The sequence below is a fragment of the Neomonachus schauinslandi genome, chromosome 13, assembly GCF_002201575.2.
Source record: "Neomonachus schauinslandi chromosome 13, ASM220157v2, whole genome shotgun sequence".
NCBI classification, from domain to species: Eukaryota; Metazoa; Chordata; class Mammalia; order Carnivora; family Phocidae; genus Neomonachus; species Neomonachus schauinslandi.
The window spans coordinates 32,178,444-32,195,637 of NC_058415.1; the positions used below are offsets into that span (position 1 = coordinate 32,178,444).

General features: G+C 35.4%; 1 protein-coding gene and 1 pseudogene across 1 annotated transcript in view; one reads left to right on the plus strand and one right to left on the minus strand.

Annotated features, from left to right (window-relative positions):
• KDM4C (lysine demethylase 4C) overlaps positions 1 to 17,194 on the plus strand; it is a 437,653-nt gene that overhangs the window by 211,289 nt on the left and 209,170 nt on the right. The window lies entirely within an intron of this gene.
• On the minus strand, positions 15,495 to 15,848 carry LOC110573809 (annotated as a pseudogene).

The following is a 17,194-nucleotide window of genomic DNA, read 5'->3' on the forward strand; positions in this document are numbered from 1 at the left end:
TATATATATATATATATATATATATATATATATATATATATATATATATACACACACACACACACACACACACAGTGACATATATACACAATGGAATATTATGTAGCCATCAAAAGGAATGAAATCTTGCCATTTGCAAGGATGTGGATGGAACTGGAGTGTATTATGCTAAGTGAAATAAGTCAGTCAGAGAAAGACATGTATCATATGACCTCACTGATATGAGGAAATCTTAATCTCAGGAAACAAACTGAGTGTTGCTTGAGTGGTGGAGGTTGGGAGGGATGGCGTGGCTGGGTGATAGACATTAGGGAGGGTATGTGCTATGCTGAGCGCTGTGTATTGTGTAAGACTGTTGACTCACAGACCTGTACCTCTGAAACAAATAATACATTGTATGTTAAAATAAGATAGTAGGAAGGGAAAAATGAAGGGGGAGATTTCAGAGGGGGAGTCGAACCATGAGAGAATATGGACTCTGAGAAACAAACTGAGGGTTCTAGAGGGGAGGGGGGTGGGTGGTTTGGTTAGCCTGGTGATGGTATTAAAGAGGGAACCTACTGCATGGAGCACTGGGTGTTATATGCAAACAATGAATCATGGAATTCTATATCGAAAACTAATGATGTAATGTATGGTGGTTAACATAACATAATAAAAAAACCCAAAACATTGAGTTAATGCATCTGTTTACCTTTAAGTCTATTATTCTAAACATGTTAATTGACCTTATTTGTTTTGAACATATGTAGAAATGGAAATTGAAATGGTCTTCTATTTTGGAAAATTCTTATGTATAATTTTATGTTACGAATTGTCTTATTAATTTAACTTTTATATCTGTGTTTGGATCACAGTATAAGTCTGTATTACGTGATAACCCATTCCATCGCATTCTGAATATAAAATCCTTTTTTTGTAAGTCAAATGCAAATGTTTATGCTTTGTTTTCAACTATAGATATATTTCCAGTAACAGTCTGGAGAACTGAATTTAAAAATCCTTTTTATGCTTATAGATGATTTTAACATTTCCTCTTAGTATAAAGTGTGCATATTCTGTGCTAAGATGCTCTTAATGGGTAAACATTCTCAAAAGTTTTGTCCTTTCAACTCTTATTTTGGTGCAGAAAAAAAATGGTCTACCTCCTTTAGTTATATCTTCAGATATCTATTAGATATTTATCATCTATCTATCTATCTATCTATCTATCTATCTATCTATCTATCTATCTATCTATCTATCTATCATCTATCTTAGTCCTTCTAATCATACTGTCTTATCTCTGGTTCTTCTATCACACTGGGTTTCCTTCTCAGGCAGTGTTCCCCATGGTGCAGGAAAGAAGGCTGTTGGCTTTTCTAGGCTAATGAGGTGGTTCAGGTCCTGTGATTAATCCCGTTGACTTAGTTTGGGTCATGTGCCCATCCCTAAACCAATCAGTATTGCCATTAGGATGGAAAGCTTGATTGGCCAGTCTAGCATCACGTAAAAAACATGGCCTAACCTTGGGGGAGAATCAAGGTGTGTTCTTTTTTAGTCAGAATATCCTAAGGAAGAAAAGTGTTAGGAATGACAAATGGAATAAAACTTAATGATTTAATTCTCCCATACCAGTTATAGTAAATCTTTTAGAAAAAATAAAAAAATAAAAAACCACCCTTTAAGTTCCTTAAAACTTAACCAATGGTGAAAGTTGAAAACTTTTTTCCAGATCTTTTCCTTTTTTCATGTAGCTGCTCCTTTATGACGTTCAATCATTGCAGTCATACCTCTTTGCTTCTGTTAGGCTCAAAATGTTTGTAGAATGAATGCAGCCATAGCTTGTTATTGTGGATATAATTGCAGCAGCACAGTATTAAATTGAATTGAAAATGGATGTAATTTAATATTTGATTAAAGAACTGGGCTTCATGTTGGTTTTCTTTTCAATATACATTTCACATAGAGGGGAAATAAAAGCCTTTGGTGGGATAGGCTTCGTGATTTTCAGCTCTGTGAAAGGAAGGATTGCCTTTTACAGTCTTGGGCCAGGGGTTATATGGATCAGGTGTGGTAATTTTGCAGCAAAATGAATTTCCCAAACGGAATTAGAATAGTGGGAAGCCATTTTCAACTTATTTCGTATTTTCTTGGACAAAGTAAACAGACAAAGGGTGAGCAGACCTGGTGTGTGATAATTGTTCAATGCGATAAAAAGTTCTCCTTGACCTGTACCCGGCCCTCCCAGCATACGTCAGCAATAGCTCTTGGGATGCAAAGTGAACCAGAATCCAACTGGTGAACTCCTGCAGTAACCCTGCCATTCCTGCTGCTGTACTTCCCTCTCCCCTTTAATTCGATCACTCTGAATCTGTGAGGAAAGATTTTTGCAGTTTGATTTAATAGGTAGTTACTACAGCTTGTATTTATTCACTAGTGAAGACAAAATGTTCCTGTTTTTTTATTTGTTGACAGTTGATGGATGGTTATAGGCAGGCACATCTAAGGAAATAAGTGAATTTCTTATTACACATATAGGTTAATAATCTTTAGTATGATTATTTTATAAACTGTACAAATGTGGGGCTTTTTTTGGCACCAGAAATGAGGTTGAATGGAGTTGTTTTAAAGTGGTCTTTCAAGGCTTGGCAGAACATGAGGCTGATATAGGCTGTATTTATGATTACTTTTTGGACTCAGTCCAGTTTGGATTTATATATATTAAGAGTACATGTGGATATGAGGAAATGTACATCATTAAAATGGCATTTCTTATGTATCCCACTCTTACATTTAGACTGATTAATGAGTTTCTGCAGAGTAAAAATAAAGCACATTCCACCAGAACACTTCATAGATTTTATCAGTGGACCCATTGCCCCTGGGGTAGTGAAAGAATTCTCTTGTCCACAGCTTGTTGATGGTTCATTACAGCAATGACAATTTTATGTTTTATTTAAATTAATCAATTTCTTAGACAATGGACATGGAGTTAGAAATCTGACTTGCAGTTTGTAGCTACATGTCATTTCCTGGACCAAAAAAAAGTGCTTTTAAACATTTATGACATGTTTCTCATTAATTAAGACAGAGTCCCCATATTTACTAATGAAATACTTTGAGGTCTTCTAATCACAGGTTCTGTGTACTGTTGAGGTAGTTCAATTTTTAAGTAAATTATGTAAATAGAAATGAGGCCAATCATTAAATAATTCAAATATAGTGAGGTCAACACTAGATTTTAATTCTAATTTTTGTCTTGTTTCTTGTGTTACTGTCAATACTCTAGTGTTTTGGCAATCATTCAACTAATATTCATGGAGCATGTGTTGGTGGTGATATACAGTGCTAAAACAGATCTGAAGCTGACCCTCACAGAACATAGGTTCTACTGTGGGAAACAGATGTTAACTAAATAATCATACAAGAACATGATTGTAAATTGTTGTGAATGATCTGAAGGAAAAGACCAAGGTGCTAGGAAATGAAACCCTTTGGTTTGAGAGAAATATAGAGAGATCAAGAGTGAGGAAGAAACTTTATGCCACTTAAGAGAGGGATCCATCTAAAAAGAAAAACAAAACAAAACAAAACAAGAAAGGGATCCATCTATTTATGGATATTTCTACTCCAAGTGTTGGGCTTTAGTCCAGCAACCTCCTCCTGCTGTGACCACTTCTAGTTGTACTCACTGTGTCTATCCTCATCCTGCTCCCCCAATCAGATAAGGAAATATATTAGTTTCTCACATATGTATGTTTATTACAGGTAAGCATATATATATATATTTTATATATATGTAACATATGTACATTAATATGTGATCATATGTATATAAAACCTCTTTTCTCCACCTAATGATAATGCTTTTCCATGTCATTAAATATCTTCCCATAAGTTATAGAAATATTTCTTTTAAGGAATATTCTGTTGTTTCAGGAAGTGTTTTTTTCCATTTTTTAGATTTTTGATAAACACTGCTAAGGTGAACATTCTTAAATATAAGCTGGTACATTAATTAATGATTATTTCCTTATGATGAATTCCCAGTTGTTATATTACTGGTCACAGATTATTCATATTTTAAAAATAATTACCTATTTAAAAGTTTTGTTATGTGTTGCCAGATTGTTGGCATGATTTATTTGTAACATCTCACAGATTGGTTTAATGCAGCTTTTATTTTTCTATTCATGAGTTTGAAGTCAGGCAACTAACAGTAACAGTCATGGAGGTTAGTTCTGCTTGTTGGATCCCTGTTAGCCATAATCTGATTTATATCCTGTTTTTCCCATTTCAATTCCATAGAATAATAATGAATGTCTTCTTATAAGAAATCTTTCTCCATATATTTTTCTATTGATGGTGTTCTAAATTTGGCCAGCGAGAAATTGAAGAAACACTTAAAATCCATTGTGTGTTTGTCTATCCTCTCTTTGTTTTTCTTCTAGTTCATGTTGAATATATTTACTGTTTTTTTTCTGCTTTAAATAATTTCACAAAATTAATAACAGAGAAAAGATAATAGCTGTGCCAGACATATTCTCACACTTGAGTGGAAACACAGGAATTGCCAAATAAAATGAATCTGAAATGCTGAATTATTTACTTATAGTGTTACTATGTGGTTTTCTAAGGAAGTGTCACTGAAAAAAAATGTGTTGTCAGTGAATTTTAAAATTTAAAAAATCTTATTCCCAACAAAATTATTTATTTTCTTTTTAATATTTGGTGGTAAATTTTTGACCATACTGTTAACATTAGGAAGCCTGAAATAAATTACACTTCTTCCGAAAAGCATTACTTTTTGGTCTAGTTAGCTTTCATCAAGTTGTTTCCTGTTTTGGAAATAGTACCAGGGATTTTTTAGGTGGCAAGAGACTTGTGATCAGAGTGCTTTGAGTGTGGGATAGTGTTTATAACATGGTTGTTAATTAAATAAGGGTTTTATTTTTCCTGACACTTGCATTCAAAATTCAGTATGACATAGGATTTAAAAATGGTAATCTAGAATTTATATGAAAGCTGTCAGCAGGTTATTTTTATTTTTACCAAGCAAGAGTACCCTGCATATATACTATCCAGAGCTTCTATTGTGGGAACTGTATTATGCATGTACGGCCATTTCATTAATTTTTTTCTCCTTTACTCCTCTCTTGTCCCCTTTATAAAAAACAGTATTTCTTCATTAATATTTTCCTATATTGATATTAGTGTTTGAAGTGTGCAAAAAATATGGAAGAAGATTAGGGGATGCTGTCTTCATTTCCAGTTCTGCAGAAGTGGAGATGAGGTGAGCATCTTCTGTATCAGTGCAGTGGTTGGTTTTCAACATGGCCAGCATTATCTTGTGAGCCCTGGAAAATGGCTAGTTCTGTGTTCAGCCCCTTGCATTACTCAGCATGTTCCTGTGTACTCAGTGGTTGCTCAGTGAATGGGAAATCGAAAATCCCAGGGAGGCTGGTAGATAGGATAAATCTTATATCATTTGAACCTTTTTAAATTCACTATCCTTGTGACATCTAGCAAGTCACTTAGCATTTTTGTTGCCTAGATTCTTATCTATGAATTATGATGATTGGAGAAGATGATTTACTTTTTAAGGCTCATTCTAGGTGTAGGATTATCTTCGAATTATGTCTAGTTAGTCATGTAGAAAGAAATACCTGAAAGACTCAAAAGTGGAAGTCAAAATATCTAAGTGTTATAAGAGAAGGATTATATGTTGTATATTTCCATGCCATTTCTCGTGGCTCTGATATGTGATTTTATAGACTCTTATGAGCAAATATTTATATTCATAAAACATTTAGATCCCTAAGAGTCTACAGAGCCAGCCCTATTCTTATCTGATCTTGCCCAAATTTATCATCCATAAAAAATGTTAAATGCAATGCATGAATTCAGAACAAAATAACTTCATCTATCCCATAATGCTAAAGAGTTCAATTTCATGCTGTGTTTTACATGGCACAGCAGGAGTGGATTGTTTAATATCTGTAACTCTGAACTTCCACAGCCTTTCTATCAGATACTCAGGTAAGTGTTGAGAAGCAGAAGTTCTAAAAATAATTTCTACAGAATCTTTTGGAGACCGGTGGAGCAAACTATTTGAATCCATTCCCCTTCTTTTGCATAGTTTTTCTTTGTCTGTTTGAACAGTGTTCCCATGGGTCAGAAAGATAAAGTTTCTAGTCCCATACCTTAAATTGCTTTATAATTGCCTTACTTTATAAGGGAGACATATCTTGGCATGGTGAAGCCTGAAAATATTCAGAAGAAATTAATCTGAACCTATTAGAAGTAGAGGGAGTGGAGGAAATGTATTTTGGAAAATTGTTAGCTAGACTGGATAAACTCTTGTCAACACAGCATGATATCATGCATAAAAAGCAAAATAATGAGACCCAGACATTTGTTCTCAACTACAATTTCAGTTTGGTTTTGGGTCATAGAAAAAGCGGTTTGAGATGGAAAAATATGTCCTACATTTAAATTGAAACCTATTTAAGATGTATTCAAAATGATTTGCTTTTGGAATTTTCTCAATAGAGTCAGTTAAGAGTATGGAAATTGTTCTAGATTTGAATCAGGCAAAGGCTGTATTACTTGTTAGATGTGTGACTTTGGCCAAATTAATTAAATTCTCTGAGCCTCTATTTCCTCATATGTTAAAAAACAGGTAATTTATTGAAAAAAATATTTTTAAATATTTTTAATATTTGGTCTTCTAGGTACCTAGAATGCATTTCTCAGTAAGACAATAAATACGGTGTATATTTTCATGTTTAAAATAGAACTGGGTGTTATATGCAAACAATGAATCATGGAACACTACATCAAATAAATAAATAAATAAATAAATAAATTAATTAATTAAAATAGAATGGAAGGGAGGCAAAAGTATCTGAAATAATTCACATAATGATTCATTAAAATTAGAATAAGAAATTTGGTTCTGGTACCATTTTTTTTTTTTTTACTGTGACTGAAATATCTTTTTGCTCTTTAGGGAACTTTTAAAGCTACTCTCTTCTTTACATCTGTGAGACCAGAACATTTGGAAATTTTCTATAGGTGTTTATTCTGGGACCCCCTGGATCCTTCAAGTATATTGTGCACCTTGACAAAATCATGGTTCTGTGAGTTCTGCAGACTAGTCTGGGGGGGAATATAATGACCGTTGTACTCTTTATGTACTGACTTTTTTGATTAATATTGATCTTAGAATTGTGTTTCTTTTTTCCCTCTGCTCAGTCAGTGTAAATGTAATTATATAGTTTACTTTTCATGTACTCTGGTGAAAGACTATTATTTGTCTTTGGCTGATACTACTATATAAAATGTAACCCAGGAAATAAAAGTAATATTCAAAAATAATTTTCATCTTGATTAGATCTAAATATTTTAATTTTTTTTTAAGATTTTATTTATTTGTGAGAGAGAATGAGAGACAGAGAGCATGAGAGGGAGGAGGGTCAGAGGGAGAAGCAGACTCCCTGCTGAGCAGGGAGCCCGACGTGGGACTCGATCCTGGGACTCCGGGATCATGACCTGAGTCGAAGGCAGTCACTTAACCAACTGAGCCACCCAGGTGCCCCAGATCTAAATATTTTAAAACTCTGTTTCCAGTATTAAAATAATTCTTATAAATTGTTCAGGTAATCATAATAATTTTCTCCCAAAATTACTTGGGCAAGAGGGTACATGTACAAATGAGTAATAATTGAATAAGGACATAGATGAAATAAATCAGTGTTATAATTGATATTATATGTGACCAGTGGGTGAAGGGTCCATTTGCGTATACAGTGATGGGTGTATAGTGTATGCCATAGATAGGAGCTTGCAGGAACAGAGCATTTTTCTGTTCTACTATTAGATCAGTTTCTTGCAAATTTTTTTTTAGCTTTTGGTTAAGCTCTTTGAAGAATCTTATGGCTCTAACATCTTGGAAAATCAATTCTGTAAAATATAAGTATTTGAGTACAGACTAAAACTTAAAAAATTTCTTTGCTTGGGGCACCTGGGTGGCTCAGTTGGTTAAGTGTCTGGCTTCTGCTCAGATCATGATCTCCAGGGCCTGGGATTGAGCCCTATGTCAGGCTCCCTGCTCAGTGGGGAGTCCGCTTCTCCCTCTCTCTCTGCCCTCCCCCACCATTCATGCTCTCTCTCTCAAACAAATAAAATCTTTAAAAAATTTTCTTTGCTTTATCACAGCATTTTGAATTTACTTCAGTTTTTTTTTTTTTTCAGGCATAAAAGAGTCAGGGAGACCACAATTACAATCACATGGAAAGAGCTTAGTTGGTCAAGCATATTTACATAATTTTTGTTTTTTAAATTCCTGTGAGAGAGGTAGGAAAGCATTTTTATATGAAGAAGCCAACTCGGTTTTACCCAACTAATAAGCCCGGAAGAGCTGTAGTCAGTGCAAGGTTCAGCAGGCATATAAAGCAATGTGGCTACTGCTTCTTAATCATATTAAACATAGTCATATTCATTACTCTGGTAGAATAAACAGTATGGAGTTTTTAATGTCTGATTTCTTTAGCTCAGCATAATGTATATTAGATTCATTTACATTCATTACATTGATTCTAAATTTCCCTTTTTCTAATGTACACTTAGTTTTGAGCCTATGAAGAAATGCTGGTCTCTTTGTAATACTCCACAAAGAGGCTGGATTTTTGTTCAGATTTATAACTGGTAATGAAAGTTTTTATGATAAAAGAATGAATGTGCTATAGAAGTAGAATATCCTACTCATCTTTTGGAATTTTTTGGTGAGGAATTTCAATATGAATAGATCCCTTTATATTTTTACAGTTAATCAGCACATTAAATAGTTATTTAAAAAGTTTTTATTTAAATGCCAGTTAACATACAGTGTAGTATTAGTTTCAGGTGTACAATATAGTGATTCAACACATCCATACATCACCTGGTGCTTCTTAATCCCCATCACCTATTTCACCCATTCCCCCCACCTCCCCTATGGTAATCATCAGGTTGTTCTCTATGATTAAGGGTCTATTTCTTGGTTTGCCTCTCTGTGTCTCTTTTTTTTTTTTTTAAAGATTTTGTTTATTTATTTGACAGAGACACAGCGAGAGAGGGAATACAAGCAGGGGGAATAGGAGAGGGAGAAGCAGGCTTCCCGCGGAGCAGGGAGCCCGATGCGGGGCTCGATCCCAGGACCCCGGGATCATGACCTGAGCCGAAGGCAGACGCTTAACGACTGAGCCACCCAGGCGCCCCTCTCTGTGTCTCTTTTATTTTTTCCTTTGTTTCTTTTGTTTCTTAAATTCCACATATGAGTGAAATCATATGGTATTTATCTTCCTCTGACTGACTTATTTCACTTAGCATGGTACTCTCTAGCTCTATCCATGTCTTTGCAAATGGCATGATTGATTCTTTTCTTAGATCTCACCTCAAAAAAGAGAACAAGAGGCAGTACTGACTGCGAGGGACCTAATCAGTATGGATATAAGTAAGATGTCAGAACTTGAGTTCAGAATAACGATTATAAAGATACTAGCTGGGCTTGAAAAAAGCATAGAAGACACTAGAGAATCCCTTTCTGGAGAAATAAAATAACTAAAATCTAATCAAGTTGAAATAAAAAAGGGTATTAATGAGATGCAATAAAAAATGGAGGCTCTAACTGCTAGGATAAATGAGGCAGAAGAGAGAATTAGTGATATAGAACACTAAATGGTGGAGAATAAAGAAGCTGAGAAAAAGAGAGGTAAACTACTGGATCACGAGGGGAGAATTTGAGAGGTAAGTGATACCATAAAGTGGAACAATATTAGAATAATTGGGATCCCAGAAGAAGAGGAAAGAGAGAGAGGGGCAGAAGGTATATTGGAGCAAATTATAGCTGAGAACTTATCTAATCTGGGGAAAGAAACAGGCATTCAAGTCCAGGAGGCACAGAGAAACCCCCTCAAAATCAGTAAAAATAAGTCAACACCTTGACATATAATAGTGAAGCTTGAAAATCTCAAAGAGAAAAATCCTGAAAGCAGCTTGGGACAAGAGGTCCTTAACTTACAAGGGTAGAAACATTAGACTGGCAGAAGACCTATCCACAGACCTGGTAGGCCAGAAAGGACTGGCATGATATATTCAGGGTGCTAAATGAGAAGAATATGCAGCCAAGAATACTTTTTCCAGCAAGGCTGTCATTAAAAATAGGAGTGATAAAAAGCTCCCAGGACAAACAGAAACTAAAAGAATTTGTGATCACCAAACAAGCCCTACAAGAAATATTGAAAGGGATCCTCTAAGCAAAGAGAGAGCCCAAAAGTAATATGGACCAGAAAGGAACAGAGACAATATACAGTAACAGTCACCTTACAGGCAATACAATGGCACTAAATTCCTATCTTTCAGTAGTTACTCTGAATGTAATTGGGCTAAATGCTCTAATAAAAAAACACAGGCTATCAGATTGAATAAAAAAGCAGGACCCATTGGTATACTGTCTGCAGAGACTCATTTTAGACCCAAAGTAACCTCCAGATTTAAAGTGAGGGGGTGGAAAATCATTTATCATTCTAATGGACACCAAAAGAAAGCTGGGGTGGCAATCCTTATATCCGACAACTTAGATTTTAAACCAAAAACTGTAATAAGAGATGAGAAAGGGCACTGTATCATAATTAAAGGGTCTATCCAACAAGAAGATCTAACAATTGTAAATATTTATGCCCCTAACAAGGGAGCAGCCAATTATATAAGCCAATTAATAACAAAATTAAGGAAATACTTTGACAATAATACAAATTATGCAATCTGGAAGAAATGGATGCATTCCCAGAGAGGTATAAACTACCAAAACTGAAACAGGAAGAAATAGAAAACCTGAAAGACCCATAACCAGCCAGGAAATTGAAGCAGTAATCAAAAATCTCCCAACAAAAAAGAGCCTGGGGCCAGATGGCTTCCCAGGGGAATTCTACCAAACATTTAAAGAATCATTAATACCTGTTCTTCTGAAGCTGTTTCAAAAAAACAGAAATGGAAGGAAAACTTCCAAACTCTTTCTGTGGGGCCAGCATTACTTTCATCCCAAAACAAGACAATAGACCCCACCAAAGAGGAGAATTACACACCAATATCCCTGACGAACATGGATGCAAAAATTCTCACGAAGATAACTAGTCAGTAGGATCCAACATTACATTAAAAGGATTATTCACCACAACCAACGGGATTTATTCCTGGGTGTCAAGGGTGGTTCAACATTTGCAGATCAATGTGATATACTATGTTAATAAAAGAAAGGACAGGAACCATATGATCCTCTCAATAGATGCAGAAAAAGCATTTGACAAAGTACAGCATCCTTTCTTGATTAGAACTCTTCACAGTGTAGGGATAGAGGGAACACACCTCAATATCATAAAAGCCCACAACAAATACCATTCTCATTCCTAAGGTCAGGAACATGACAGGGATGTCCACTCTCACCACTGTTGTTCAACATAGTACTAGAAGTCCTAGCCTCAGCAGTCAGACAACAAAAAGAAATAAAAGGCATCCAGATTGGTGAAGAGGAAATCCAAACTCTCACTCTTCACAGATGACAGGACACTCTGTGTGGAAAACCCAAAAGACTCCACCCCAAATTTGGCAGAACTCATACAGGAATTCAGCAAAGTGGCAGGATATAAAATCAATGCACAGAAATCAGTTGCATTTCTATACACTGACAATGAGACAGAAGAAAGAAAAATTAAGGACTTGCTCCCATTCACAGTTTAACCCCAAATCATGATACCTAGGAATAAATCTAAGCAAAGAGGCAAAGGATCTGTACTCAGAAAACTATAGAACACTCATGAAAGAAATTAAGGAAGTCACAAAGAAATGGAAAAACCTTCCATGCTCATGGATTGAAAGAACAAATAGTGTAAAAAAAAAAAAACACCACAAAGTATCTGTGCTTCCCAGAGCAATCTATATATTCAGTGCAATTCCTATCAAAATACCATCAAGTTTTTTTCTCAGAGCTGGAACAAATAATCCTAAAATGTGCATGAAACCAGAAAAGACCCCAAATAGCCAAAGAAATGTTGAAAAAGAAAACCAAAGCTGGTGGCATCACAATTCCAAACTTCAGGCTATATTACAAAGCTGTAATCTTCAGCTTTGGTATGGTACTGGTAGAAAAACAGACACATAGATCAATGGAACAGTTAGAGAGCCCAGAAATGGACCCTCAACTCTATGGTCAACTAATCTTCAACAAAGCAGGAAAGAATATCCAATGGAAAAAAAGAGTCTCTTCAACAAATGGTGTTTGGAAAATTGGACAGCCACATGTAGAAAAATGAAACTGGACCATTTCCTTACACCATACACAAAAATAGACTCAAAATGGATGAAAGGCCTAAATGTGAGGCAGGAATCCATCAAAATCGTAGAGGAAGGATAGCAAACAACCTCTGTGATCTCAGTCGCAGCAACTTCTTGCTAGACACGTCTCCAATGGCAAAAATGAACTGTTGGGACTTCATCAAGATAAAAACCTTTTGTACAGCAAGCAAACGGTCAACAAAACCAAAAGACAACCGACAGAATGAGAGAAGATATTTGCAAATGTCTTATCAGATAAAGTGCTAGTATCCAAAAATCTATAAAGAACTTATTAAAGTCAATATCCAAAGAACAAATAATCCAATAAAGAAATGGGCAGAAGACATGAATAGATATTTCTCCAAAGAAGACATACAAATGGCCGTCAGACACATCAAAAAATGCTCAACATCACTCAGCATCAGGGAGATAATAAATCAAAACCACAGTGAGATACCACCTCACACTAGTCAGAATGGCTAAAATTAACAAGTCAGTAAATGACAGATGTTGGCGAGGATGCGGAGAAAGGGGAACCCTCCTACAGTGTTGGTGAGAATGCAAATTGTTGTGGCCACTCTGGAAAGCAATATGGAGTTTCCTCAAAAAGTTGAAAATAGAGCTACCCTATGACCCATCAATTGCACTACTAGGTATTTACCCCAAAGATACAAATGTAGTGATCTGAATGGACTTCTGCACTCCAATATTTATAGCAGCAATGTCCACAATAGCCAAGCTATAGAAAGAGCCCAGATGTCCATCAAGAGATGAATGGATAAAGACGATGTGGTATATATATTCAATGGAATACTACTCAGCCATCAAAAAATGAAATCTTGCCATTTGCAATGAGGTGGTTGGAACTAGAGGGTATTATGCTAAGTGAAAATATCAGAGAAAGACAATTATCATATGATCTCACTGATAATGTGGAATATAAGAAATAAAATAGAGGACCGTAGGGGAAGGGAGGAAAAAATAACACAAGACAAAATCAGAGAGGGAGACAAACCATAAGAGACTCTTAATCATAGGAAACAAACTGAGGGTTGAGGTAGGGGAGGGGGGTTGGTGGGGATGTGGTAACTGGGTGATGGACATTAAGCAGGGCACATGATGTAATGAGCATTGGGTATTATATAAGACTGATGAATCACTGAATTCTTCCTCTGAAACTAATAATACACTCTATGTTAATTAATTGAATTTAAATAAAAAAAGTATAATTAGATAGCACCTCACGCTTGTCAGATGTCTGAAATGGACAATATAAGATAAAACAGGTGTTGGTGAGGATGTGGAAAAAGGGGAACCCTTTTGCATTGTTTGTGGGAAAGCAGACTGGTGCAGTCACTGTGGAAAACAGTATGGAAGTTCCTCAAAAAGTTAAAAATAGAATTACCCTAGGACCCAGCAATTGCACTACTTGGTATTTACTGAAAGAATATAAAAATACTAATTCAAAGGGATGCATGCTCCCCGATGTTTATATCACATTAAATACTTCTATGCATTATTTGTGTCTGGTGAACAGGTAAAGAACAAAAGCTCCTTGAGCAATTTTTGTTGTATCTTCTTAGTTTCGATACTTTTACAAATAGAACGATATCCTGTCAGTAAATGCTGGCTTCACTAGCCCTGCATAATGCATCTGTTTTTTAAGATTGTCTTTGTTTAATGTTCCTTAATAACTCTTTAGTTGAGGCCACATTTCTGTTAAAATAATTGGTTAAATTTCATAAAAAATATGTGGCTTCTCCATTGGAACAAAATGCCAGAAAATATTGATGAGAAATCTTAACCTGTAAATCTGAGTGTATTTTGCAAAATATTTTTCTCATTCATAGAATGAGAAATAACTAGGTGTAAATGTAGCAGAGAACATCTTGGGAATCTTGGAATTCTACAGATTTAATGAATTAACTGTGTTGAGTTTCCCAAAAAGCTGGACCTTTTTTTTTCTGTAAGATTGATATGATGCAGTGGAAACTTTTTCCATTTATATTGAGTGGGTGGATGTTTAGGTAGATGTGAGATGAAGATGGAAAGTCAAGTGTACTGGTGGATTACTAGTAGCATAGTTTATTTTAATGCTATCAAATTTTCCAGCAGGTTATTATTTACATGTGTAGAGAAAGAAGAGTGTTTAGTGTTTGGTCATAACTAAGTTGAAAATGGATAAAATGTTCTAAGAATGGGAAGGAATGAAAGAGAAGCAACCCTGGTAGATTGTAGATCAGCTGGTCACAAACCACAGTTAAGAAGGACTCATTACAGCCTTGTCAATTTAATTAACCCACACTCTGTAGTTAAGATTTCTCTTGCTGCTCTACCCCTAGAATTTTCTAAACATCTTTTTCAGTGAAGTATCTGAACTTACTGAGCACTGAATTATCTGTTAGTATAAAAAGTAGTTTGATAATTTATAATAAAATTACATTTCAGGTCTAGTTACTGACTTGGGTCTTAATTAGTTATCACCATCAGTCACATTTTTATTTAAATAAGAGCTTGCTTTGCCTCATACTTAGCAATGTCTTTGTTACTTAATGTAGAAATAATGAATAATTTTGTCTATTTATGTTAATAATACATTCTTCTTAATTTTTACTGTCATAGCTAAAAAACATGGTTGTTGGAAAACAATGAAATGGAAAATATCTCTCTTCCCTTTGTTCTTTATTTATGAAGTACTCTTTCAAAGGACAGCTTGTAACGTACAGACTTTTGGGTTCTCAAAGCCAATGACAGTGATTCCATGGAACATTTGGCATTTTTACATTTTATGTACATTCCCGTATTTTCATAGCTTATATATTTGGAGATGTAAGACATTTTTACTATCTGTTGGATAGGAAATGGGGGTTGCTAGATTTCTTATCTCATCTGGCAATTTTGTTGTGCCTTAGAAATAATTAACTGATAACTTTCAATAATAATAATTTGGGGGGGCTAGATTTTGATATAAACATAGGATGTTAAAAACTACCATTTCCAATTATTGATTTGAATTTCTGAAGTAAATAGGAATTAATATGTTTGCCTCTGTTTTTAAAATGAGTCATTTGGGGGGCCTTTTAATTTTTTATTACTCAAAGAAACTTCATTTTTTTAGATGCTTCAATTTTTAAGAAGCTTCATTTTTTTGCTTTCTGACTCTCCTTGTGTCTTTAACACTTCACAATGATTTTCTCCTCTTCAATAAGGAAAACATGCTTGATCCTGTCACGGACACACTTAGCACACATGGAACCCCCATAGGCCATGCTGATACATTTTTTTGTTTTGGACAACTTTGTAAAAACTTTAGATCTCACAGTACTAACTCCTCAAAGTCGGCCTGGGCACATGCCACATGAGGATTTTGGTGCTTTCCAAACCTTCTTGGTATAAAGGTAAACAATTCTATTACCAGGGGTCTGGGACAGCCTAGTTTTGTTAGAGGCTGTATTGTAGGACAGCCTATGACAGTATGTCAAACGCTCGAGCATTCTGAAGATGCCATCCCTGGAAGAGGAAAAAGGAGTGAGTCATTTTTATTGTTAAATACAATTTGTAATGATTATGACAAAGGACAGCATCTTACATCTTAGTATTCTTATTACAAAGGATAGTGTTCTTAGGTTTAAAGACACACTAAGAATTCCTGTGGCAACAGAAAATGACAATATGTACTTCATTTGGTCACTTATAAATCTTCAGAACAAGAGTTGCCATCATTGGCTCCTCCCCACTTTTTGATCATCCTAATTCAGTAAATCTGATGTATTGAGCCCTTTTCACAATTGTTGAGAAATTAATAATTTCTAAGAAAGAGTAATTCTCTTTAAATTTTAAACATTATTCTCACTGTTCTGTGATATTTTGTAGTTGACATTCAATGGAATATTGTATGTGAGAAATAAGAGACCATATCCTTTATTTTACAGAAGTTACCCTTTAATCCTGAGATTCAAGTGGATATTATCTCATATCTCTTAAAACTACATTCCTGTTCTTAAGGTATTAGGATCCATCTAATACCAAGCTCTTATATTGAAAAGAAGCTCTCCCCTTTGTTGTAGTTACAGTGGAGAATTAATGAATTCAACCTCCACCTCCATCTTATTCTACCTTATGGTACCCTACCTTTGGCACCTGGCAGGATACATTATGTCATGGAATTTCCTCTCATAAATGCCTGACTTCTTTCTTTTTTAAAAATTTTTTATTGTTATGTTAATCATCATACATTACATCATTAGTTTTTGATGTAGTGTTCCATGATTCATTGTTTGTGCATAACACCCAGTGCTCCATGCAGAATGTGCCCTCCTCAATACCCATCACCAGGCTAACCTATCCTCCCACCTCCCCCCCAAAACCCTCAGTTTGTTTTTCAGAGTCCATCGTCTCTCATGGTTCATCTCCCCCTCCGATTCCCCCCCCTTCATTCTTCCCCTCCTGCTATCTTCTTCTTTTTTTTTTTCTTAACATATATTGCATTATTTGGTTCAGAGGTACAGATCTGTGATTCAACAGTCTTGCACAATTCACAGCGCTCACCATAGCACATACCCTCCCCAATGTCTATCACGCAGCCATCCCATCCCTTCCACCCCCCCCACCCCACTCCAGCAACCCTCAGTTTGTTTTCTGAGATTAAGAATTCCTCATATCAGTGAGGTCATATGATACATGTCTTTCTCTGATTGACTTATTTCACTCAGCATAACACCCTCCAGTTCCGTCCACATCATTGCAAATTAAATGCCTGACTTCTACTGGGACTTCAGTTGCAGTGATTTCTTGAAGATGGAAAGCCAAAGAGTTTAGTGTGACTGCAGCAAATGACCAA